Genomic DNA, 26,483 nt, shown 5'->3' on the forward strand with positions numbered 1-26,483 from the left:
TTATACTAAGTCAAGGATTTTTCAGCTGCTCATGCCCAGCCAGCAAGAAGGCTGGAGGGGCACAAGAAGTTGGGAGGGGACACAGGCAGGACAGCTGACCCAAACTGGGCAAAGGGATATTCCATACCATGTGACATCATGCCCAGTATATAAACTGGGGGGAGTTGGCCTGGGAGGGATCACTGCTCGGGAACTAACTGGGCATTGGTTGACAAGTGGTGAGCAACTGCATCGTGCATCACTTGTTTTGTATATTCCAATTCTTTTATTATTATTATTGTCATTTTATTACTAGTATTATCATATTACTTTCTTCCTTTCTGTCCTATTAAACTGTTCTTAACCCACGAGTTTTACTGTTTTTTTTCCCTGATTCTCTCCCCCATCCCACTGGGTGGGGGGGAAGTGAGCAAGCAGCTGCGTGGTGCTTAGATGCTGGCTGGGGTTAAACCACGACAGTCTTAAATTAGCACCTCAATAAACTGCACAGGCATATTCCAACATGCTACTATCTGGCTTGTTATTTATCTTTATTTTGCACCAGGATAAAACCTTGCTGGTACCATCCAGCATAGTTGAATTTTTTGGTATGGATGACCAGACCTGTTCTGTCACCTTATCTTCTTTTGAAGCTTTAGAACATATTTAGGCTTGAGAAACTTGCAAAATGATGTACACATACAAATCCTGGCCTTCCATTTTTCACTTGTAACTGCTGATCCCAGTCAGCCAGCAAATGCCACTTGGGATCATGCGCTGGTAAAGGAAATGCAATAGTGTGGGTGATAATACTGTCTTAACACTTTGAAGTTGTCTGCTGCAGATACCTTTAAACTTTTTAATCTAGCACGTTTCAGCAGTATTCTCCTCTGCTACATCATCACAATGGTCCTCTATCACTGACAATACAGGTTTGGCTTTACATACCTACCTAGCTTCTACTGCCAGTAGCTATCTCTGAATGTATATTTAGTTGTGGGCATCTCAGAATGAACCCCTGCTTGTAACAGAGCAGAAGTCAACCCTTTTTTAGGTTGGGGTGGGTGGGGTTTGGGGGGGCGGGGGCTGTGGGGGCTTTTTGTGTATGTGTGTGAAAATCATAGAGCTAGTAAGTTTAAGTCGTAAGTGGACTAAAATATTGCTTCTTAATACAGTTTGCTGGTTTACAGAACTAAAGGGCATTACAGATTACAAAGTGGGCAATCTCCCTGCATTTGCACAAAGCAGATGCAGTTATGAAGTATATTCTTGTCCTGTTTGTTTTGAATCTATAAACTTCTCCAAAAGCTACAGGTAATCCTTGCCCAAAGTTTGCATAATTATGCAAATAACTACTAATGGATAGTTAAGAATAATTATAAAAGTCTACTTCAAATTTTCAGCAAATGAAAAGGGAGTAATTCTATTCAGGACACTGTTATGAGTTAAACACAAGCTACCTGAATAATCTCTTTACTGAAGTGCTCACTCTAATTTATTTGAAAACCTCCAAATGTTTCTGAAAATGTTAATTATTTTGAATTAGTCTCACATTTGACAATTGTTTCATTGTCCTTTGCTTGTTCCATTAATCCTGAAGGTTTAAACTTTGGCAGTTTAACATCTGTATTTGTTTAAATACCAATGGATGAAAACCTCTGTATGGCCCTTCATAAATTCACATGTCGCTTAGTTCTTCTCTTCTTGATACATCCGTATACTTACAATTAAATTAATTTTACTGCTTGCAGAAAGAATGGCTTATTTTCTTATTTTTCCCGGTCCTTTGCGTTTAAATGGCCCAGCAATTTGACAACTACATTTAATAGAGACTTGCTGTTATCTGGGATTTCAAAGGGGTTTTTGTGTGTCAATTAGAATCCAGTATATAGACTGCCATAAGCCATGGGTCATTTGCAGATGAGTATATTACCCAACCAATGCACTACTAGAGTGACTACACTAAATCAATAATGCTTATTTATGTACTACTTCTATAAAACGTAGCCTTGGACAAATCTACCATACTGATTATGTTAAGTCAAAACTGAAACACGCTGACTTTGATTTCTGAATGGGAAAATTTCAGCAATAACTACCCTTCCCAGGGGCAGGGGGGTGGGGGGTGGGGAGAAAAAAGAAAAAGAAAGATTCTTCTTGAAAGGTGCATATTTTTGCATACAATTTTCTCCTGGTTTCTTTTTGCTTGTTGGTTGGTTGGTTTTTAACAAGTGTTAGTATGACTATAGTACTTCATCCTGGAAGCACGATTTTTTTCTTTTTAAAGTCAACTAAAAAATAACCAGGAGGAAGAACTCAGAGAAATTCCAAAGCAGTAGCTAGATAATGTGAAGTCTTTTAAAATTCCAGCCTGACTGATGACAGCCGCGTATGACATTGTGCAACTCTCAAAATTTAAAAGGAGAAATTTTCTGGCAAATTACTCAACAGCATCTCTAGCTATATGAAAAAAGGCGTACAGATTTGTAATTCAGTTTTATTTATTTATTTACCACGATCCAGTAATTGGAAAGAGGAAGACAAACACATGGGGTTCAGAGAAAAGTTATGTCAAAGAGGAGAAAGTAGAGGTAAAACATGACTGCACAGTCTAATAAACTATATAGAAATCAATTCAGGCACATAAAGCTATGTAGCTAGTACTACCCTAGATATCACATGGTATCTTCTGGGTTTCAGCCGCTGCTCCAGAAGTGTATGGGTCTGCATCATACTTGCTAGTCCCATGTGGCTATCCCAGATGATTCGGAGCTTTCAAACTGGCAATACACATCTATGTGTAAGGAACGTACCTGAATCATCTATTTCTACCTATAATACTTATCAGGTGCGTATTTAGGTACTTGAATCACACCTGACATACTGAAAGATCCAGGACTTGAGTTTATTTATTTATTTATTTAAATGTTCAACTTAATTTGTCAAGACTGCACAAGACCATAAATACAAACAACTGGACAGGAATTCTGACAAAGTTTTTCCAGAAAGTTCTTAAGTTCTCAAGACAGTTTCTTCCTAGACAGGATGACTTTAGTTGGAAAGACTTACAGTGTCTCAATAAAGACATTCAAATAGAAGCTTGCTGTTTCCTAACAAAAGTAGCTCTCAGGTGATGGAGTGACAAATAACAAAGCTGGTTACAAAGAAATATTCCACACCTTTTGTTCACCTAGGACATCCTATCTCCCTCTGCAGTGAATTCACTGTTCCCAGAGATTCCAGGCCTTCAACTTCTACAAAATCTCTCTAGTATTGCCTTAACTTGTATGGCACTGATGCTGCCTACCAGCAGGATACTCTAGCCCACCAGAAATTCAAATTTGACCATAGATCACTGGACACAAGGCAGCTTTTTCATACAATGCATAAAGCTGCTTAAGCCAAACACTCTCAGAGCAGATCTCACAGATCATAGTGGACTTAATAATTGAAGTTAAGACTAGATATTTATGCTCAGACTCCTATATCACAGAATTTTAAAGGCCAATTAAAAGAGAGCATATCTCTTAAGAATTTTACCTTTACATTTTGTATCCATCCCATTCAAATTAGAGATTACTTCACCAGCCTCACAAGTTTTGTTTTAAACAGACTTTATCTTCAAATAGCTTCCAGTTTTAGCTGCCAAGAACATAAAGATGAAAGCCAGCTTTTAACCTCACAGTCAGAACATCTCCCATAGAACTAAATGTATATTATACACTTCTATCACAGATGAAGTGGACCTAAATTTTGCAATCTGTTTTATACAACTAAGCCCACGCTGCTCTCAGAACTCCAATGAAAGAAAAAATATTATTCAGGAAACATATCTGTACAAACTGTACCGTTTAAGCTATTGTACACTTCACCAAAATGCTCCTTAAAGCCTCTGTACTGAGCTAGGAAGACCAGCTCTTAAGTCATACAAGCACCTTTAGTCTGACTCCATTGAAATTAGCTGCAGTTGACTGAGTTCTACCACCAGAATGGCAAATCACTCCATTAAGAGGCACTGCATAATTCCATTAGAGAAGGCACATGTGGTCACAACTTATTTGCAATAATAATCACCCAGTTCTGCAAAATCTATAAAAAATGCTTTAAAAAGTTGATGGACGGATAAGATCTTGACAGCAGATGTAGTTATTGATGAATTAAAAGGCATTAGTTGAAGAAGCCAAAATGATGGTAACTACCTAACAAAAGGTAACATGCACTAGACCCAATGGCAAAGTGGGGTATTTATATGCTGATTATAAAACACGGACTCTCAAAACATGTAAGATAACAAGACAACATTTAGTGACTAGTACAATTATGGGCTATCTACCATCTCAAGTATAAAATATCAGAGTTATAGGAACAAAAGTTGAAGAACAAGAAAGCAGAAAAACAAAAGCTCCAATCAAGCATTATTACCAAGGTTTTGTCTACACAATGGAACCCAGGAAAATTAACCCAAATTAACTGGATTTGTCCATGTCCATTAAATTCCTTTGCAAACAGTTTCACCTGGGAATAAAATGTGGCCTTAATTTGGTTTGGCTCATCTTGCCTTCGAAGTGAATTAAACTAAATTCACTGGAGGCCACTTTCATTATGAATGGGAGAGTGCATACAGATACTTGGTGGGATTTAAGCTGCCCTCTTTAAATTCCTACACTTAGTTGACTTGCATCAATTTCCCTTAGTATCTTGTGTAGACAAGCCCTGATACATTAGACACAGCAGTGAAAAAATAAAGAACAAGGGAAGCTATGCTGAAGAATCCCCAGTCAAGACGCTAAATCCCTGTGGGAACCATTGAAGAAGAGCTATTATCCAAGACAAGAGAATTGTTGAACTATTTTAAGTGTAGTTCTAGGAAGAATACCACCAAAGTTTAGAGACCAACTGGGAAATATTTTAAAAACACAGCTACATTTCTTTATTTAAACATCTACTATTGGCTTATTTATTTGAATTATTTGAAGCAAGAACTGTTGATAAAGGACACCACTAAATCATCTTTTGAGGCAATTTATTTAAGAATTAAAGGTTGTAACCTATTATTGCAGGCGAAGATAAAAGAAAGTAGAAAAGAAAAATTGAAAAGATCACAATGCGTTTAAGAGCTATGGCACACTCTCACTGAAGAAACATTATGGAAAGCTAGAGACACTCAATACCTTAAAATACCTGAGTCCCCATAAAATGTTCTGAAACATCTACAGTCACTGATAGCACTAATAACAACTGAGAGGTCCTTTACTTGCACTCCACCACTGATGGCAGCCTAGCAAAAAGCACAGCACCAGTCCTATGTCAGATTCACATGCAGGAGGATTAATTCATCTGCTCTGATGCTCTGCTCGAACATTTTTACAACCGCATTTTCATGGGGCTTCAGAGGGTTTTCATAACACTATTGTTCTTACTCAAGAATGATTACATTCTTAGAGAGGAAAAAATGTCATAGATAAACAAGAAGTCCACAGAAATAGGGATCTAGAACTGAAATAAACTGACAAGCAGGAGACAGAGCCTTTCCAGATAAGGATCCTCTACATCCCTTCATCAGTATTTTTTCAGGATAAAACAACACCATTGCTATCATGTTTTTGCTTTCATACAGGACAACAGATAAAGAGAATGGACATAAGGCAGTTACAGTGTTTCCCTTATTTTATTCACGAGGGCCTTCATAGTGTGTTAATTGTATTCTGGCAGAATGCAGCAGTGCAAGAGATAAATAAAATGCCACTGATAAAACTGGAATTTCCATAAAACAAAGACCTTCATTTTAAATCAAATTCAAGTATCAATTATTCTTTTATCTGGGAGAGTGATAAAGAAGTAGGCAGTATTATACTGTACTGGAAATATAACAATTAGGGTTTCAAATGTTAATCTGAGGCCTCTTAGTAAATGCACAGTTTCATTAAGTAATGTGCATCTCTTCTACTAGAATATATCTCTACAGAAGCAGTATGAACAAGCTAGATATTTCCTCATTCAGAATTTTTTCCTTTTTTTTCCCCCTCATTTTCCTCATTTATAAATTTTTCCTGACTCTCTTTCCAAATATTGAACATATTCCACCAAATATCATCCTTTCAAACAAAGAAGGTATGCTGGCCAAAACTCTAATCTTAACACAGTTTTCTCTCACAAAAACATATATCATATACTCTGCATACATAAAATTTACTTCAGTATGTAAAAAGCAAGCTGTCTGAATAACCATTATTGGATATATATAATGTGGAGTTTCATTAATTTTTTCAAGTTTGCACTGCATTAAAAATGAAACACTTGGGCCTATAGGCACCACAAAATGCATGCAGCTCAACAACAAACACAAAGACCAGCTTAATCACTTGCTGTTTCTTACATTTTGAGTTATTTAGCCCCCTATTTCTACATTGCCAATTCTAAAATTAATTGTCATAGCAACAGGAATCTAAGTCTTCATTTACAATGCAGATAATCTTTTCGATCACGTTATTAATGCATAACCCCATAGCTGCTGATTTGCAATGTATCACCGTCAACTTTTAATGGGGGATGGGGGGAGACAAACAGAACACACAGGTATGACACATTGGCATGCAGTAGTCAGGAAGCAGCTCAGCCTCAACCTCTGCTTTACTGCAAGTTAATTCCTCCTATACTTTCATTTAAGAACAACTACTGCTGAAAAGCCAGACTGCTAAGATTTGTTCTCCTGTTAAAGCTGCTTGTTCTTGAGCTGTAAATAGATACACAGCTGATTAAAGCTATCTTTAAGCAAATTTTTAGTTTGACTTACTTACAACAGACTTTAAATAAGAGTTCCTTGAGGCATGTGTCAGATGGGCGTTATGCTGCTGGTTTTTGGTGAGGAAAATAATCCGTTTTTGCCACAGTAGAAGGTATGAATAAGCAAAATTTTGTCCCCTGAGAAATCTGGAAAAAAATAAGTAGTATATTAATTATTGTACTTATTCTATGCTATTTGAATAATAATAACTAGCAAAAATCAGCTTTACCTTTGACCTTGGGAGCTTAATGGATACTACTCTCAATGCAGATAAACTACCATATACAATAATTTGCATTAAGATTACTTGGGCGCAACCCAGACAATTAAGAAAAAAAAAAAAAGAATTATGAATGTACAAAAACATTCTTATGGCTATCCTACATCCAAATGGTAATTCATGCTTAAAAATTCCCCTAACAGTTCTCTTAAGATTTATCAAATACACCTTTGGAAGTTTTTCTTCTCATAAGCTATCAAAATCTAAGGCAATGAACTACTGAAGAGTTATCCAGGAGAAGACTCAATTAAGATAGCCATTTTCTTTCAGGGAAAAAAGGGAGAAAAACATGAAGAAAGAAGGAACAGTACTTTTTTTCATAGGATTTATTTAATTTTAAAAGAAACCGCATTTCCCTTAGCATATAATCTACTTCTATCTCTTAACTATAAATCCTGCTGCTTGCAAATACATAATCCAATTACTATAAGCTTCACCTTATTATTTTAAAAGGCACTCACAGTTTTCCCGTTTCTGTTTTTTTAATCCATTCACAAAATTCATACGCTTGTAACTGAGCCCAGCCTTATCAAAATCATGATTTAACACATATCTGCCCAAACCCTTTCATCATGGAAAACATTCCTTCTGATAATGCTTTTAAAACAGGCAGAAACATAACAAGGACCACAATTCTTATAAATTTGTAGGAATTATGATATGAAAACAGAACATTATATTATTACTCATTATTTCCTAGAATACCTACAGAAATAACCAAATCTCAGTAGATAATAGTCCTTATGCAAAAAAATCCCAGTTGCCTGTGTAACAAATCAACTGTAACATGAAGTGTTTGTGAGCTAATATATAGTACTTCATAAGATTCCTAGCTTTTTTTCCTCCTTCACTGTGATATATTTTCATGCAAGAATCATATATCTGACCAAAGAATTATCTTCAATTCTTTGTTGGAAATTAGTTATGAATGTACCACATCACAGATATCCTCATACAGTAGATTATTTTAAAGTTCAGAATAACATAAAGAAATCATTTCATACATTGCAAAGGAAATATAAGCAGCAATCAAACTGCATTTGCCTATGACCCTCATCTTTATCACCCTCACAGAACTTAAAAAAACCCACAACTGTAAAACCCTCATCAACTTACAGAAGTAACTTTCAATGGCTGTAACACTTTCAAAGATACTTCAACTGCAAGGGATAGAAATAACCATCAAGCATGAATATGCCTCAACATTTCCATGTATACCATGTTAACAAACTGCAATATCTACACTATGAAACTCATATTAGCTATGGGGAAATAACTAAAAACTCTGTTATGCAGCCTTCAAAAATCAAATGATGATGTTTCTGCTAAGGAGACGACGTAACTTTTATCGCTGGCCTGGAAATAATTAAGCAGTCAAGGTATTTTCCTTTTTTCAGCTATGTATTAACAAACAATTGAAACATTTTTATAGTTTTGTTCAACGCATCAGCTGCACAGAAAAATAAACCCTTTCCATCCAACACTTGACCTACTTCTCCAGCTGAAAGAGAACTTACATGTATGTACTGCAAGCACATGGTTTTTTTAGCAAATCACAATGTACCATTTAAACTATGCTAAAAATTATTCCATTTAGTTTGCTGTCATAAATAAGTGATCTGAAAGATTACCATGGATACTATGATTGTTAGGGCATAAGGAAACGCCTTCTTGGCATTTCACACACAGACACAGACACACACTGCAGCCTCAAGAATTTATTTAGTTTTCTGGGTTTTTTTTTGTTTTGTTTTGGTTTTCAGTTTTTATCTGTTTCACTGAACGCTATCTTTAACTTGATAGTACAGTGTGCAAAACCTCAAGCTTATACATAACTTGCAGTGAGATTTATAGCAGTTATTGCTATCCTATCCCTGCAAATAATTTCTTCAGTCATTCTGTGAAATGCAAGTTCTTCCTTACAAATGGCCTTTCACCTGACTAGCGTATGGGAGATTATAATCATAATCCATGTAGGAATCAAACATTAAGGCTAACTTCAGATCTTAAGAACTGAATTTTGTTATTATGAATAGTCCTTCTGAACGAGCCTTCTCCCTTCTCTTTACCCACTGACTACAGAGTAAGAATAGGCTAAGGTTAGCTGCTGTGAATACCCAGTTTAAGATCAACCTTAAATACTGCTTACTCTGTCCATTGTATTCCCCTGTATAGTGGGACAATAAACTGAAGAATGCTCCCCGTATGACCACAGCTTGGTCCATAACAAATTATACAGAGATATAAATACACAGAATAAAATTACCATTAGCTATCAAAAGCTTCAGGGTATAGAGTAATCTCAGCTGCAATTCCTTTACAAGTCTGGGGACAAATTTTGAATTGATCTTTTTATGTTTGCATGGTCCCTGCAATAACTTCTGTGTGAAGTTAGCAAAGAAAATGAGGAAACGCAGATTAAAGATGCTACATATATATTTCAAAACAAAGAACTTGATCTCAAACAGGTCTTTTGAGGGTAAGAAGGAGTCTTAGCAAAATCAACTGAGGCCAGATGGCAGAGAAATTCTTCATTAAGAATGAATATTCACAGTAACTTTCAATTCTTCCCTATTTTTGTCTGACATTTCAAAGTAATCACTGACAAGGAGCTGAAGAAGCTTCCTCCACTTAGTTTTTAGAAGTACCTCAATTCTCTTCTGAGACTCTCATGCAATCCTTGTCCTAAAATTAAAAGGGATCCCATTTTCCACTTCTACTTCTGACAGGACTGAAATACATCCTACAATCTTCTCAGCAGCTTAGGACCAACCACACAGTGCTGAAAACCTTCTCTGCTAATACTCTGTTGAAGCTGGATCAGCATCTCCCCACAAAGTCTCAAGTGTGTGCTCATTTCCATTATTTTTATTTCATGCATGCAATCTGAAGTAGTTTTAGGACAAGACAAAAGCATTATCTTTTATAACATCAGCTTTGTGCTTAGTTTCTTTACGACTAGGCTTCTTCAGTATAAGTTCTACATTCAGAACAAGGCCTTACCTACAGTTACATTGCTCAGTGGTTCTTTGCAAAGATTTCATTTAGCTCAACCAACGTATGAAGAAAAAGATGTCTCTAATAATAAGAAAGCAGTAATATTTAAGGAATAATAACAAGATCACCTGAAGGAAGAGGTTTTTATGTTAGATGGCCACTATCAATATGTAGGTCCTCTTAAAGAGAAGTGACAAGCATCAAAGAAATGATTATTCTAGTTATGGAAAGTGGCTCTGTCATGTCCTGCAGATGTCTGTGTTGAAAACTGTGGGGGAAGGGCACAAAACTTGACACACAGCATCTCTCTATAGCTCATTGTCGTGGTTTCAGCCCAGCCGGTAACAAAGCACCACGCAGCCGCTCGCTCACTCCCCCCGACCCTGGCCACGGTGGGATGAGGAGAAAATATAAAGGCAGGCTTGCAGGTCGAGATAAAGACTGGGAGGGATCGCTCACCACTTATGGCCAGGGGCAAAAGACAGGGTCAACTTGGGGATGAAACAAAATCAATTTAATTTACTACAAGTCAAATCAAAAACAAGGATATTGGGAAGTAAAACCAAACCTTAGAACACCTTCCCCCCATCCCTCCCTTCTTCCCGGCTCAACTCCGCTCTCGGTTCTCTCTCCCTCCTCCCCCTGCGGCACAGGGGGACAGGGAATGGGGGTTGGGGTCAGCTCCCCACACCTTGTCTCTGCTGCTCCTTCCTCCTCAGGGGGAGGAGGACTCCTCACTCGTCCCCTGCTCCGCTGTGGGGTCCCTCCCACGGGAGACAGTCCTTCATGAACTTCTCCAACGTGAGTCCTTTCTGTGGGCTGCAGTTCTTCCCAAACTTCCCTGGCGCGGGTCCTTTCTGCGGGCCGATCTTCAGTGACAAACTGCTCCAGTGTGGCCATCTTCGGGGGCATCTGCTCCCCCGCTCACCTCCATGGGCTGCAGGGGGACAGCCTGCCCTCTCACCACGGGCTGCAGGGACATCAGCCTCCTCCAGCACCTCCTCCCCCACTGACCTCGGTATCTACAGAGGGGTTCCTCTCGCATCCCAATCCCCCTCCTCACTACCGGTTCCCCTTCTGAAATCTGTTCTCCCAGAGGCGCGACCACCGTCGCTGATGGGCTCGGCCTAGGCCAGAGGTGGGTCCGACTTGGAGCTGGGGAAGCTTCTAGCAGCTTCTCACAGGAGCCACCCCTGCGGCCCCTTCCCTGCTACCAAAAAAACCCCACACCACACAAACCCATAACACTCATCTGCAAAAGATCTATGACTTGCTAATGTTTCATGTTCTTGCAGACACCTTTGACAGTTACGTTATTCCCCAGTGCAAAGCAGCACGTTGATGATCTAACTTTTAATGACCAGTTCTTGAGCACAGTCTGAAGTGCTAGCACAAACAGATTTTCTTTTTGTACTGAACCTTCATCACTTGAAATCTCTTTGTAACCACTGCATGAGAAACATCTATCGTTTTATCTGCTTCCTGAGTCTCTATAGTGTGTCACTGATGAAGGAAAGGATTTCTCCTCTAGCTAGCAAAATTCTTATTTACCCTGACTAGTGGTTCTTCCATGCAAGAAATGGAACCCATTTCTTCCCTCCTTGGCTTAAGCTAGTTTGACTTAGAAAATGTGTGCACTGGACTGAGCTGACAAGGATATGAAGGCAGAAGCTTAAAGGACATCAGAAGTGTTAGCATTCTGAGCTTTGTATAAATAGTCTTATTGATATAATTCTCCAAGCATCCTTTATCTTCTTGGACAGAGATTAGAGAAAAGCACAAATGCTTAATTGTATGTCAAGTGCACAGTCAACATATTAAGAGTTGAGTATAGTCTTTTAAAATGGAGTCTTCATCGTATTCATGCCTCGAGGTAGACAATGCAGCCGCTATTTTAAACACAAGGCTTGACTGTCTGTTACTCTTCACATTGCATTGTTCCTCACATCAAGGCAAAACACATAATGGTGATTTTCCCATGTTCTCCTTAAAAATACTGATCCTAACAACTGGTTCATCCCACAGCTTCAGTGACAGATTGATGGGAAAGTTCCCTCTTACAAGTACCCTAAAAATAACAGTAGAATTGAACTTCTGAGATTCAGATCATGTACAAAAAGCAAGTCCTGGTAAGTCCTTGGACGCATATAATGTAGAAAGAATAGCAAGAAATGTAGTTGCGTATGTACTTAGATGCATATAAAGAACGCCTAGCTTGCCAGGCATTCATACAATGTGCTGGAATTCCAACAGTAAGCATATCAGCTCAGTGTATACAGCAGCTAAATAAGCTACAGCAGTAAAAAGCTCACACAGACACATTACGCAGCAAAACAGAACTGGTAATTTCCCCCAACCCTGTGACTCCCATCCTCGTTTCTGTGAAACATGAAGTTCCTCAGTTATTATATTTAGTTTGGAAAATTAAACTAAGAACAGAAGGCTTAATTCTTTTTCCTACTAAAAACTATACTTTAATGTAATATTCAAGATTTTCAGAACAACTAGAGAAACAAAGGAGAAAATAAAGATACAAAACATGGAATCTGGAATGATTCATTTCACAACGTTATGAAGATGCATAATTTAATATAGCAACTGTGCATTTCACTTAAACTATATAAGTAATTGACAATCTGTGAAGAACCCATTAGGAAAACTGAAAGCCATGCATCAGACAAATCTAAAGAGAAAGCACTCCTCCTCCCATTTGAATAGTACAGAACAATATATCACAGATGCTGTATTAAAGGCCATTAAACTCAATAGCTATGCTGGTGACTGAGCAGTCATAGCTTGTCGTGTAGCTCATCAGAACCCGAATCTTGAACTCTTCCTCAGCTCAGGGTGTCAAGCTGTAGGAAAGTCATGCAGTGAAGGTCATACATTGCATTTTATACTGAGAAACAACTGAAATATGACTATAATCAATTGTAATGGATACTAACCTGTTTTAAGTACTCTGAAGACACTCATTCCTACAGGATTAGCAGGATTAAAGCAGAATTCTTATAAATAGTGTTCAATTGTTGGAATCTTTGCTTATGTTAAAAATCTGCGAGTCAGTATCAGGGTTAGGGAAAAACACCATTTTTTTTCAATTATGGGTTATTTCTAAAACTTTCTGCCAGGGTAGAGTAGGACAGGAAGGTGTAAGTGCATTATTTTCAATACCAACTCAACAGATCACTTTTCATGGTGGAAAGGGAAAAATGTGGCGAGTTTTTTTCAATTATCTAAGCAGAAGAGTACCAACTGTGAATTAAGTCCAGAAGAAATTGCTGAGAGACATCCTACTGCAGTTGAAAAGATCTCTCTTGAGTCCTAGGGAAAGAAATAATAGGGATCTGTACCAAGTGAAGAGCAATGTCAAAGGAACACCTTGCAATAGGCTGAATGCCTCAGGTTTGGCCTACATGAAAGACTTCTGTTGATATAAAAAAATGTTTCTTAGAGGGGAGGGGGGAAGAAGCCTAGTCGTAAAGAAACTAAGCACAAAGCTGATGTTATAAAAGATAATGCTTTTGTCTTGTCCTAAAACTACTTCAGATTGCATTGCATGCATTTTCTCTATAATTCAAATGATAGAATTAAAATCTCTAAGTAGCATGCCCTCAAATAGAAAGACATTCAGAGAATTTATATTATAATTGTCATTGCTACTTACAGATAAGCAGTTAACTTTCCCATAGTTCTTTACCTCTTGGAAGTCAGACACTTTAGAGAATGTCACCCCAGCCAGTGTCACCACTGAAAGCTGACCTTGAAAGTCTTCCTGTCCTATCAGTCCTTCTCCAAACCACTACAAGAATTTACTAAGTGACAGAATTGCTCATATTGTTCTGTGTTCTTTCCATGACCTAATCTATCCATTAAACACTACCGAGATGAAGACACATGCATCTGTGGAAGCAAAGACTTCAGTGAGGGCCTTTTTTTCCACATGGAGACAAAAAGTTAAGGACTAGCATAGCTGAAGTGTATTGAGTTTCTTACTGGAGAAACCTGGCTGACGAAAAGACCTGAACTGCTAGAATTATATCACTTTGCCTTCCTCACGTGGAAAAGAAGTAATGAAGTAATGTTTGTAATGAAAGGATTGCAGATAGGTCAATAGAGTCACCTTACCTTGGCTGAATGCAGGAAAAATGCAGAGTATGTATTGCTCTAAAGAGTGCTAACAGGGCGTAAGAAAGAGCAGGGAGGAACTGCAGTCATTTTTCTTCTCCCGCATCTATATTTTAAAGAGTCTGAAAAAATACTGAAATCTTTTTCAGCTACCTTGCTCACTGTATGTGGAGGCATACAGATGAAATTTGGGGTTTAGTTTTTATAGCACTTTTGCTCTTACTTCTAGGCTTGGCAACCTTCTCGTAGACATGACTAAGCTTACTGCAAGATCAAACAGCACAACATATACTATGTACTCTGAAGAGAAATAGTGAAGAGAAATACTTCCGTTTTATACATCATTTGCAATTTGCTGCACTGCTTCAGTGAAGAAAAACTATCCAGTATTCTTGCACAAGGACCCTAGGCCTTAAAAAAAGAAAAACAGCATTTTGATTGTGAAAGCTAGGAATAAAGTGAATTATAAGAGCACACAGGAAGCTGCACTAACAAGCATAAGCATAAGCAACATACAGTCCTGTGACCTTCCGGATTTACAAATAGCTCCAACATTTTTCAGAAAGAGGAGACAGCTGTCTCAATGCTGCAGGTGCTGATCTCTTCAGTTTTGTCTGGACCCACCTCTCTACCTTTAGTTAATAACAACACACAAATACCAGCATGCTTTGAGGCACAGTTAACATCTCTGAATTCACAGAATCAAGAAATCAATTCCACATGTCGAAAACTTATTTGGAAAATCCTATCAGGTTTACAGGAAATTGTTCTGTGAGCAGCAGAAAGAAGGAAGCCTTGTTCTCTTTAGAATTCTGACCTTTAATACTATAAACTTCTGCAGCCACCAGCGCATCCCAGAGTCAGTCCAGAACCATGTATGCACTAGACTGTGCCCCAACTGCTGTCAAACAGTGTAGAAAACAGTACAGTTCTAGTTTCAGTCTTTCTTCTCCACCAGCCACAGACTTTGACAAATTTTGTAAGAATTTTATTAACTTTGACAATTCTAACTATTTTTCAAATTGTACAATGGTTTCAGGGGAACTAGGAAGAATGATGCATGGATGGGAATAAGACTCATTAGAGAGACTGTTAGAAAAGCAGGCTAAAAATGCATTCCCCTTTTCATGACACCTGACATCAGTTCAAGACTGCATGCCTGTGAGTTTGCTAGCATGACATTATCCAGTGATGTCGGATTTTAAAACTCCATTTCCAGCTCAGGATAACCCTGATTTGTAGATCCTAATGGCAGAGTTAAAGGTTTACCCATTTAATCAGCCTTTCTTCTTACCAAGAGGTGGAAAAACCACAGCGCAAGAATTTCAGAACCCCTAGTCTGTAGCCAAACAAGTCAATCTGCACATGGAGATCTGAAGTTCTCCCTGTACAGTTAACAGATGTAGACAGGCTCCACTATGGTACTCTAGTTGCACTTTGGAGTCTCCATTAACTATTTTGGGAGACTAGGTTCTTAATTCCAGGAAGCTGGTTGAAGTCACATCATATACATACTCTGTTATATATATTGCTTAAAAATTGCAATAAATTTTTCAACATGTTGGATGAATTCAAACATTACAATAAATGGTAGTGTAGTATTTAAATATCTGTACCAACAGTTAAATACTAAATATACATACATTAGTGTTTCTTTATACTGGCAGGACAGGGAAATATCTTTTTTTTTTCCTGTGCAGCAGAAATAATTTTATCACTTTACTTTCTTTGAAGAAGCTGACTATTATACCTACTTATTAGTAACTGCAAGAGAAATTGAAGATTTTCTTTCACTGGTCCAGAAACATGGCCTGGAAATTAACAGGCACAGGGCATCTCAGTTTTCACTGTAACACTGTTTACCAAACCAATTTAATCAGTTATAATCCCTTTTTTTAATTGCTGGGCTTTTAGAAGCTGAGCTTTCAGGAAGAAAGCTATTTTGCATACAGCTCTGCTTAGCTCCAGCTTTCAAATAAAAGTCATCTGCATAAATACTAGAATGTGTTATGCCCTTTTCTTATTTCTTTCTAATGCATAAGACATATTTTTCTATTATTTTTAGACGCACACTGGGAATTCCCCCAGTGCTTGTCCTTCCTATACTGTAAAAGATCTGATACAATAGATAAAGCAACTGGTCAGTCATCAGCTTTGCTATTTTTACTGCTCTCAGGAGTGGTTCAACCTCTGCAACTTACAGAGTATCCCTGTTTCACGAGTATTGTAGGTAAGTCAGGCAGCATTCAAGAACACACAAGCATCCCTTAGTACTTTTAGGGTCCTGTCATTTCCTACTACAAAAGCTGTTCTTGATAACCAGGGGATGGCTTCACCAAGTAAGAGATACAGTGAAGAGACAACTGGCTTCTTCTTGGGTGACATCCCCCCTTGGTGATGCTTTAATCATCACAAGAATCAGAAATGTGTTTAACAAATTGTCTCATTCCATCATAGCATCAAGCAAAATTCAGCATATGCTTTCAGAATCACTGAAAAAAATTTATTTAAATGATTTCTTTGTACATATTAAAATCTCTGTTAACAACAATCACTGAAAAGAGTGCAAATCTTTCTTAATTTCTGCATAAAGGGAAAGATCACTCTCACAAAATAAAATACCTCACCATAAAAATGTATCCAATCGCTTACACAACTTTTCAACCAAGATATTTTAATAAGACATCCTTTTCATCCCTGCCTGTTTAATAAGACAAGTAAGACAGTTGTTAGTTTATTACACCATCAGTGCACAATTCATTTTTATGATACAGCAACAATAAATAACTTAAGAACACAAATGAAACAGCCAAATCCCATAGCCTCCAGTGAAACAATATATGGAATGTAATTACATGCAGTACACATTTTGCAAAAGATTTTGACTCAGTTCCAAATTTAGCAAAATGTGACCAGGAAATAAGTGTCTGGAACTTAACCACAGTATGCGTTTGACCCTCTTCAGTCCTGAAACCTACTATTTGCCAAATGTCATTTCAGCTCATAAGAGCGTTAAAGATCCTCTAGTCCTCTGTAAAGAATTAGCTGATCCATGAGGAGATTTTTTAGAATCTTACAGGTCTAATTTACACTGAAACTTACTTTAGTTACTCAAAAGGATTTTTTGCTCTCTAGATAAAGTTTCCAAAGACTTTTAACATCTGTGTGAAGGCAACAGCATCAGCCTTTCATGCTTGAAATATATGGAGGTAGTTCAAGAAGAAATGTGAAAGGAGATTATTTGCTTAGAAAGGAGTTACTCCCTGTCTTCTCTATCAATCTATCAACCGGCTCCTTCTTCTTTTAGCTACACAAACAGTACCAACTTCTCCATCCATATACACATTAATAAAACTGAGATCACATATGAATAGTTTTTGTCTAATTTTACTGAAATTCTTTTTGTCTTCACCAGAGGGAATTCAAGTAATTCAAAACTATGCTAATTTACTTATAAGTATGTGAATCTGAATGAACTTAGGTTGGTCTACAGTTTGGTTCTGCAATCCTAAAAATTTATTACAGAGCCCATGCAGCATCTAGAACAGATGACATTTATTTTGAACTGTCCTGATTTTAAAGGTTTAATACATTAGAAACTGGGAGTTTCTAATCACTTTATCTAAAATAGTAATACTTTGAGAGAGACAAAGATCATATTTTCACCATGTAGCCACTGTCTGCTAGCTTAGTCCATAGATGCTACATCAATATGCACATCATAATATTAACAGTGAAAACAATGGAATAGAAATTCTCATGGACTCCATGCTAAATAGCTACAGAAAGAGTGTTTAAGTACTATAAGTCTTTATACTGCATGAAGTGTTCAAACAGTACCCTTCTACTTCTCTATATTGATTATTTTCATGTTACAATATATTAAGGCCTTTTTAGATTAAGACTGATTTCTTTAGAATGACAGACTCTTGCTCTAAACTGAACCAGTCAGTATTTTTTTCTTAAAAATACATCCTGATGATTGGACTGTCCAGTGAGAACACTTTTTTTTTTTTTAAGTATACATTTATTTCTTTTCATCCAGGTCTAGGACTACCCACCTTGGAAAAACACAGCTTTACTGTGAAAAAGGAATCTTCAAGACAAACAAATTTCCTGGAATTCCAAGAGAGCCTACCTTAGACAGAATTGACTAAGACATGAATTTTTGTTTGGATACACTGGCCCGAAAAGCTGTGTGAAGTTACTGCCTTGCAGGCACAGCTTCTTTCAGAGGTGACATGATTCATACAGTTTGTACAAAAGAGGATGAAACTAATTTCTCACTATGGAATAGGGCTTAGAAGTATTTTACCCTACTCGTGGTAATTAGCAAAAGTATTTTGATTTTATGAGGACTAAGTAAATTAGTGTAGTTCACACTGATAAAATAAGTAATGAAACCTATAAAGGCATATACCAGAGGTAAAGAGCACGAACTAGAATGTTTATGTTTTCTACATTTGAAAAAGCAAAGCTACATGTTTGCACTCACTAACCATATGTACCTCATACAATAACAATATTGTTGTTGTTATGTAACAAAATTGCCTCATAATAGACAGTTACTAAAACAGCCAATCCAACTAGCAAATAAATCTCAAAATGACAGAGCATTGCCTGTAATTAAAACACACTTCTACTTCCACCCACATTAGGCGGAGCAGCCCGAGTATCCTAATACAGCAGTTAGTCTTTATTAATTGTATCTTAATGAGGATTCCTAAGACAAATTCAATATTGAAATTCAAATAGACTACAATCAAATGGTACCTAGTCTTAAATTAGCCTAGAATTATCAGTAGCTGCCAAATGACAAATTCAAGAGTAAGCTGCCTGTAGTGACAGGTAATGTGTCCCAGTTATTTGCCAAACCAAATGCCACTGCTCTGTAATAAGCCAACATCTGTAAAAAAACTACTACAGCAACAGCCAAGATGACACTTAAATAAAATGGAGTAACATTTCTGTCTTCTCACTCTGACTACAAGCTATATGAACTGCATCAGAAAATTAAAGGTGAGATTTGTTTTCTATTGATAACCACATCCTCATAGCCCAATGTTCAAAATCTTTTTATCTTTAGGATTATATTTCAGATACATAGATGAGAGACATCAGATAGATTTGATTTAGATTAGATACATAACAGCTAATACCATATAGAGTGCTAACTGGTATTACCTGAAATCAAGGTTGGAGAAAGTAAACATGAGCCATACAATGTTATGACTCCTGACAACGAATTTTAGAATTTTTTTCAGTTCTATTAGGCACAAAATGTGGAAGGATTAGAGCCTAACTTGACTTATGCAGGCACTGCTTATCTCTATTTGACGCCTATCACTAGCAAGAGACTGGAATTGGCTGGAGTCACTGCCCCAAATAAAATAATCACTTTTAAAAGATTAAAGAAGCCATTAACGTAGATTGACTTTGCCCCAGCAGAAGAGCGCAATGCAATCTGTTCAGTGCTGGTGAACTGGCAAGGATAAATAAAATTAGTCTGACACCCAAGTACAAAGACAGGGACTTGTGGATGTTGAGCGCAGTGTCCAAACTCACAAGGACTTTTGAAGTGACAATGGTTCCAGAGTAAACATTCTATATGCAACACTTGGATACAGCTTTTTCTCCATGATCAGACTAGATACTTGTAAAATTCTCAGCAAGAATCCCAAAGGTTTTACGAACATCATTCTTAATCCTCAACAGTTTAAATAAAAACCAGTTCCCACAGAGGAGGGTGGAGTTCTGAAAAAATCTGTGCATCAGCTATAGAGAGAACTTATGAGCTCAGCAATAGTTCAGGAGCCTTAAGACAGTTCGGTACATCAACTCCCACTTCTGAAAGGGAGAGACAGACAAAGAATCTATATTCAAGAAGAGACCTTTGGTAGCCAGACACACAGAAAACCAGGATCTGGACACAATTCAGGCTTGAAAGTAGGAAAGAAAGATCTGTGCATTCTAACTTTGCTTCTTTGCTTGACTTCATCTACACACAATCCAGTCTGTTTACATGCATTTGGTATGAAGGTTTGCTTGTAAGGAAACATTTTTGTCATCTCTCTTTTTCTAGACTGTATGACAATCTTATTACTCAGAATCTGTGTGGACAGAAAAAACACGCTTCAATATGGAACTGTTACCCAGGTCTGTGTTTATGTTCTTACTCCATACCCTGAAAGTATTGAAGAAAACTATTTTCTCTTGAAACTGTATCAGATAATGTTTGGATAATTACAACTCAACAAGGAAAGAAAACTGAAGAACTGACAAAAATAATTTCAGGTCCCCAGATCAATACAGTATGTTCAATAAACTTCACAACTGTCCAGATCTTTCTGAATGACTGCCTATTGACTTCATAAAACAGCGTAGCAGAAAAACAAGACCGTGTATGCCAAAGCACAAGAAAGCACAACAGCAGAATGCACAACCAGTCTGTTCAGCTGTTATACTTAGGACAGAAAAATGAAAGCAGTATTGGTCAAGGGTACCTTTTTCATCTCCTTGAGAGACACTTCACAGTTGAGACCACTTCAAGCATTTACATTGGCTGTTGTTCTTGGATAAACAGGTCAGCTCACAACTACTCCTTTTTTTTGTAATATGTGCATTTTCTTGGTAGCGCCCAGCTTGCTCTCATTTCAGAACTCCATATTATAAGACAATGTTCTTTTGTGCCACTGCTTTTCTGCCATTAAAACAGAGCCCCCCCAAGCTTTTTTTTGTTTAATCACAAATGTATTTATCATTGCTTTGCAATGAATTTGAACAAATCAATGTTTCTCTCATTTCAAATGAGTTACCAAAGGACTTATAAGGAGATAAAAAAAAAAAAAAAAATACACGTCCTTCCAGCACGCTGTTCTACGGAAGAGAAGCATACCTGCAGTACTGTAGTTTGTTATTTGATTACCTAAATATTTTTCCTTTACCCCAGACATATTGCTGAACTAATTTCAAAATTGACATATTTTAAATATTTCAAAATAATGAAATACTGAGGAATCCCCATCCTTTGTTCAAAAATGTTTAACCCAATTAAAATATTGATTCAAATTCATGCTGTTCCTCCTTGATGTTTGATAACAGTTACAATGACAAAATGTAAGCAAATCAAAAGGAAATACAATGGTGTATTATAATACCTTTACTCATCGTTCAGTGAGTTCCATAAGAGTTTCCCTTGAAATTGCAATAGCATAACTTAATAAATACATTAGTGAAGAACTGTGCAGGCTCTATTTTTTAATGTCTGGAATTGAGACACTAATTTTTTTTTTTTAATCTAAATAAAATCCATGTTTTCCATTATTTTTTCCTGATTTTTTTAAAGTTTCACACTACCTGCAAGTTAATGACATTTTTCCAATCATCTTATTTTCAAAATCTGTTTTAAGGCTTGTCAGTGCGACGTTTATGAAAGCTCAGAACTCTGCTACTGACAATTGCTCCAGTGAAGACTGTAATGCCAGTAGGAGAACAAGGTTATGGCTCAGGCTTTAAAAGCACAATCTCCAATTTAAACAGAAAAGTTTAGTAGAAAAATACACCATTTCAAAGGCAGCTAATACCAGCACCTGCAAGACGACAGTACAGTTTGCCACCCAATAGTCTGCCCTAAACTCTATGATCAATGACTATTCACCATCTTTGCTACACAAATTTCTTATATTTAGAACAGATTGGGAAATATCAAAAGTATTAAAAATAATTCTTCTGAGGTAAGAGGAGATTAATTTAGAGTAGCTACCTTAGAGGTTTCTTCTGTTTGAATTTCACATTTTTTCGCCCAATTCCTTTCTAATCGAAATACCATGAACTTGCCATCACATTCCCTAAGTTTTGCTAGAAGTGCTGTCTTGATATTTTTGAGCTCTGCCTCGCCCATTCATCCATTTCTCATGTTCAACTTACATCATGATACAAGCTCATGTAATTCAGAATAATAAAAAAATAGACATAGAAATAATTCAATAGAAAGATTTATTTTTTTTTATCACTGCAAGGGGCTAGGTTTGTATCTCTCTATTATCCAATAACGAAAAGGCCCTTCTGTAAAGCAAATTGGAAAACAGATGCTATGAATTTAACCATGAGAAACACCGCTGAATTCTCTGACATCTATAGGTCTCAAGTTTCAATACTGACTGATGTAGAATAAGTAGTTACTAAAAACGCTCAATAAGGTATAGCGTGCATCAAGACACCTACAAGAAACTTAAGTACATCTACTTTAAAGCTAAAAAGCCTAATAAGAAAGAGCTTTATGTTCTGTCTGATCTTCCAAATCCTATTCCTGACACTGGAGTGCGCTAAAAACCTCCTCTCCTCATACTTGCACTTTCTATTAACAATCTGTATCTACCAACACAAATAAAGTATTTATGCAAAAATCTGCATAGCACTTATTAAAGCCATTCTGAAGGCATTAACACACAGCCACACCTCGATCAGTCAGACAGACGATCACAAATCCATGCAACTCTTGAAGGAGGCTCTGCAGACCAGCCTTATGACCAGCCAGTCATCAGAGATACCAGGGTAATAAGCATTATTCCTCTAAGGGGTTTCATAATGCTTGCCTCCTACCACACTGTACATTTTAGCAAAAACTGAACTGCACACCTTTCCATAGATTTGGCACTCCCCCTCTTCTGCTCAATAATGTGCTTCCTTGTTCTCAGAACAGCATCCCATTCCCATAATATGCCCAGCAGCTTTCTAGATCCTCATCACAACTAACCAGTTTATAAATAAAAACATTTAGATACACTTAAAAATTGTTTCTCCTTCTTACACTCCAGGCCCAATTCTAACTGGTTCTAAACCACCTCATGTATTTCATAATTTTCATCTGATTTAGGTGCTTGCCCTAGAGCAGGAAACATGCTTGAGTGCACTTAATATTAAACAAGGCTTTCCTCATTGCTCCAGCTCAAGGAATACATGGTTAATAATATAGTCAAATCATTGTTTATATGAACACCTTTTGGAAGTTGACAGAGCTCGCAAATACTGGATAGGTTTGGTTTTGCAATGGATCCAATACAGTTAGTAGGTCATAAGTACTGTATGATCTTATAAGGTGCTATAGACTACTATAAAGTTGACATGTTTCATGAAGTTGGTCACACTAAAGTTATCAAATTTCAGACTGAGGAAGGTTAAAAAGAATTTCCCTTACAGTTCCCAGAATCATTCCTAGAATTTACAATGATAATTGAAGATACTGTGCTTGCTTTTGTTTAAATTAATTCTGAATTAACTCAAAACTGTCATATTTGTAGATGCACAAGTGCTCAGGCCTATCTCTGTGTGCAATATGTGGGAAGCCTCTGCCCAGAAGCTTGACCTGGTGCATCCTTACAAGGCACTGAGAAGACATGTGTGAGAATTGGGATAACATAGAAGTGGGAGTCTAGGAAAACCTGAAGAAATGAAGGCAACAAAGAAGGGAAACCATGAGAGAGAATTATTGTCATGAGGAGTGGGGACAAAGGTAGTGCACCTATAGCAAACTATAGGCTTTGTTAGTCCCCATTGCTGTTGAAAAAGTTGTTTACAGTGAATTTCAAACCCAAGGTTAAGCTTCAAAATTAGAAACAAATTAAATCCATTAAATAAAGACACCAAGGTAGACACATTTCCCATGCTGCAGTGCTATGGACTGTTAGAAGTTCTGTTAGGACTCCCTCACAATCCCAGTGAACAATGGCAGGAAACATACATTTGCAGTAATGGAAAATTGATCTCTACTAGGTATTTTGTTATCCTGACATCCTTAAGCAATGAACTTTCATTTTATGATCAAAAAATTATTAGGATTCATAGCAATAAAAAAAAGCAAGACCCCAGCCTCCAACATCTGGGGGGTAGGGAAACTCACAATAGCATTACCACTGCTGTCCTGAGTTCAGCTGGGATCGAGTTAATTTTCACAAGAAGCTGGGAGAGGGCACAGCCAGGACAGCTGACTGGAACTAGCCAAGGGGATATTCGACACCATATGACATCATGCTCAGTATATATCTTGGGGAGCTGGCTGGGGAGGGGTTATGGCTCAGGAACAGACTGAGCACTGGGTTCAGGGTGGTGAGCGATTGCATTATGCATCACTCATTTTATGCATTCTTTTAATAGTATTATTGTTATTATTACTTCTTCTCTCCTTGTGTTGTCCTGTTAAGCTGTCCTTATCTCAACCCATGAGGTTTTACCTTATTCTTCCAATTCTCCTCCCCATTCCGCCAGGGTGGGGGAAGGAGTGAGTGAGCAGCCATGTTGTGCTTAGCTACCAGCTGGACTGAAACCACAACAGTCCTTTTTGGCACCCAACAAGGGGCCCAAAGGGTTGAGATAACAACAGATCTGACCAGAGCATGTTAAAACAAATTTGTTATACGCATTCTTATATTAGTTAAATAGTCACTGGTCACAATGTTGGTTCATTTGTTCACATAGTGGTGTTATGTAAGTTCTTATACGCATTATGTATTCCCTGTGGTGATGTTTATCACCTCTGGGAGAGGGCTCCAGACTATCACTTTGCTTTACTGGGTAATGTCGATTTATGATACGATTACATCACTGGTCATGAGGTTAAGCTGGTAGCTGTAGGTGGCATTGTTGTCACGTCTGTACCTCTGGGGCCCTCTCTCGGAATTTATTAGTAATCGCACCCAATTTATGGGGAAGACAGGTGGGAATAAATCATGACAGCTGCTCTTTATGAAAATGTTATAGAACACTTCATGCATGTCAAATATAATAACATCACAAAAAAAAAAATTAGAGCTTCCAAAGTTCAAAAAAATGCACAGAAGTCTTCTATATCTATATGAGGATATTATAACACATTGTGCATTCTAGCAAAAAAAGTAGACAGATCTAAAATTTGAACACTGCATGGCCTCCAGGCCATGATTCCCCCAATGGTATTGTCCTGGTTTCAGCTGGGATAGAGTTAACTGTCTTCCTAGCAGTCAAAGGTGCTAGAAGAATATCCTGGCCATAACTCCTTGTAGGTCAAATATAGTAAATACAAGAACACAGAATTTTCATTCAGTTCTCTTGTGCGTAAGCATTATAATACAGTCTTTTTTATATCCTCAATCTGGTATTTTCATTCAAGATCCCTGCTTTTAAACATTTTGCAGAATCGACATGGCTCACTTAATCAGCAGTTTTTTCAAATGTTCAGCTGAACACAGCCATGCAAGTGTGGTGCCAGGAATTTGACTTGCTGTAACCTTTTGAACCTCTTGAAAGGAGGTTCAGGATTTTTTTGTTTCCTTCCGTGCTCATTTGTTCAGTACGTACATGTCTCTCAAAACATTAATGAGCTTAGTTAAGAATGTGCCTGTAAGGTGTGCAATTACTATACTATTAAAAAAAAAAAAAAAAGCACCAAGGAAGACAGATTAGTTTAAAAAGCATTATTAATTTTGAGTCCCTGCACTTTATTACAATTATTTAGAGGGTATTTAGCAACTCAAAATTAAAAATCTAGTTCCCATGTACTTAATTTTCAGCATAATGTTCAAGACAGACCCTGCGGTGTCAAATCAAGAATACAGACCACAGTTTCTCATATTTCTCTCATGTACATGGTAGAAAGCAATTATTTTCAGCTCCATTTAGTTTGCTGATTTAACTTATTGAGGGTCCCCTCAAGCAGTTCTGTTGACCTAATGTGGCAAGGAATAAAAAAGCAGTAGGGAAGAACTTCTCAATCCAGCACTGCTGCCAAGGAAGTGTTAGGTGTAACATACTTCCAGGGAAGGAGAAACATCTGTGTGAAAAGTTTGGCTTAAGCAATGTATTTAGCATCACTGAGAAATCCTGTAGCAGAAGCAGGGACAAAATCCAACTCACCATGGTAGGTTCTACTTGCAGAAATCTCCTTTCTCTCCTGCATGCCCTATCTCATTTTGGTGAAGCAAATGAGGCAGGCATCCACACCACTAAACCCACTTTCTCCCTAGAAAAAGGGCAGAGAATTCAGCAAGTAAATGGCAATCTACAGCAGCTGATAATCAGCTGAACACCACTTATTTAGCAAATCTATTGTTCAGTTCACTATCCTTACCAAGGTTATTACTATGGGGATCTTCCATTTAAGTCTCACAATGGGTTGCACCATGTTATTATAGAATGAACTGTTAAGAAATATAAAAGCAAAGAACTAAGCCCAAAACAGAGCTGCAGTGACAGATCAACTGCTACAGCAGTTTAACATGGCAATGATATGGATGGTTTTAGGAACTTTTTTAGCATCCAAACTTTAGGAAGCACAGATAAAGA

The 26,483-nt window shown here is 37.4% G+C and overlaps 1 protein-coding gene across 5 annotated transcripts in view; it reads right to left on the bottom strand.

The window, feature by feature from the left end:
• The window catches only part of OTUD7A (OTU deubiquitinase 7A), a 152,854-nt gene that overhangs the window by 75,773 nt on the left and 50,598 nt on the right, over positions 1 to 26,483 (bottom strand). For 4 of the 5 annotated variants that reach the window (XM_052808299.1, XM_052808300.1, XM_052808296.1 and 1 more), the window contains exons 3-4: positions 26,055 to 26,160; positions 6,773 to 6,909 (exon numbers count right to left, since the gene is read on the bottom strand). The gene's annotated coding sequence lies outside the window, so the exon portion shown is untranslated. The remainder of the gene's footprint in view (positions 1 to 6,772; positions 6,910 to 26,054; positions 26,161 to 26,483) is intronic. The other variant, XM_052808297.1, reaches the window with a different exon arrangement.

This window comes from Harpia harpyja, chromosome 14, assembly GCF_026419915.1.
Source record: "Harpia harpyja isolate bHarHar1 chromosome 14, bHarHar1 primary haplotype, whole genome shotgun sequence".
NCBI lineage: Eukaryota > Metazoa > Chordata > Aves > Accipitriformes > Accipitridae > Harpia > Harpia harpyja.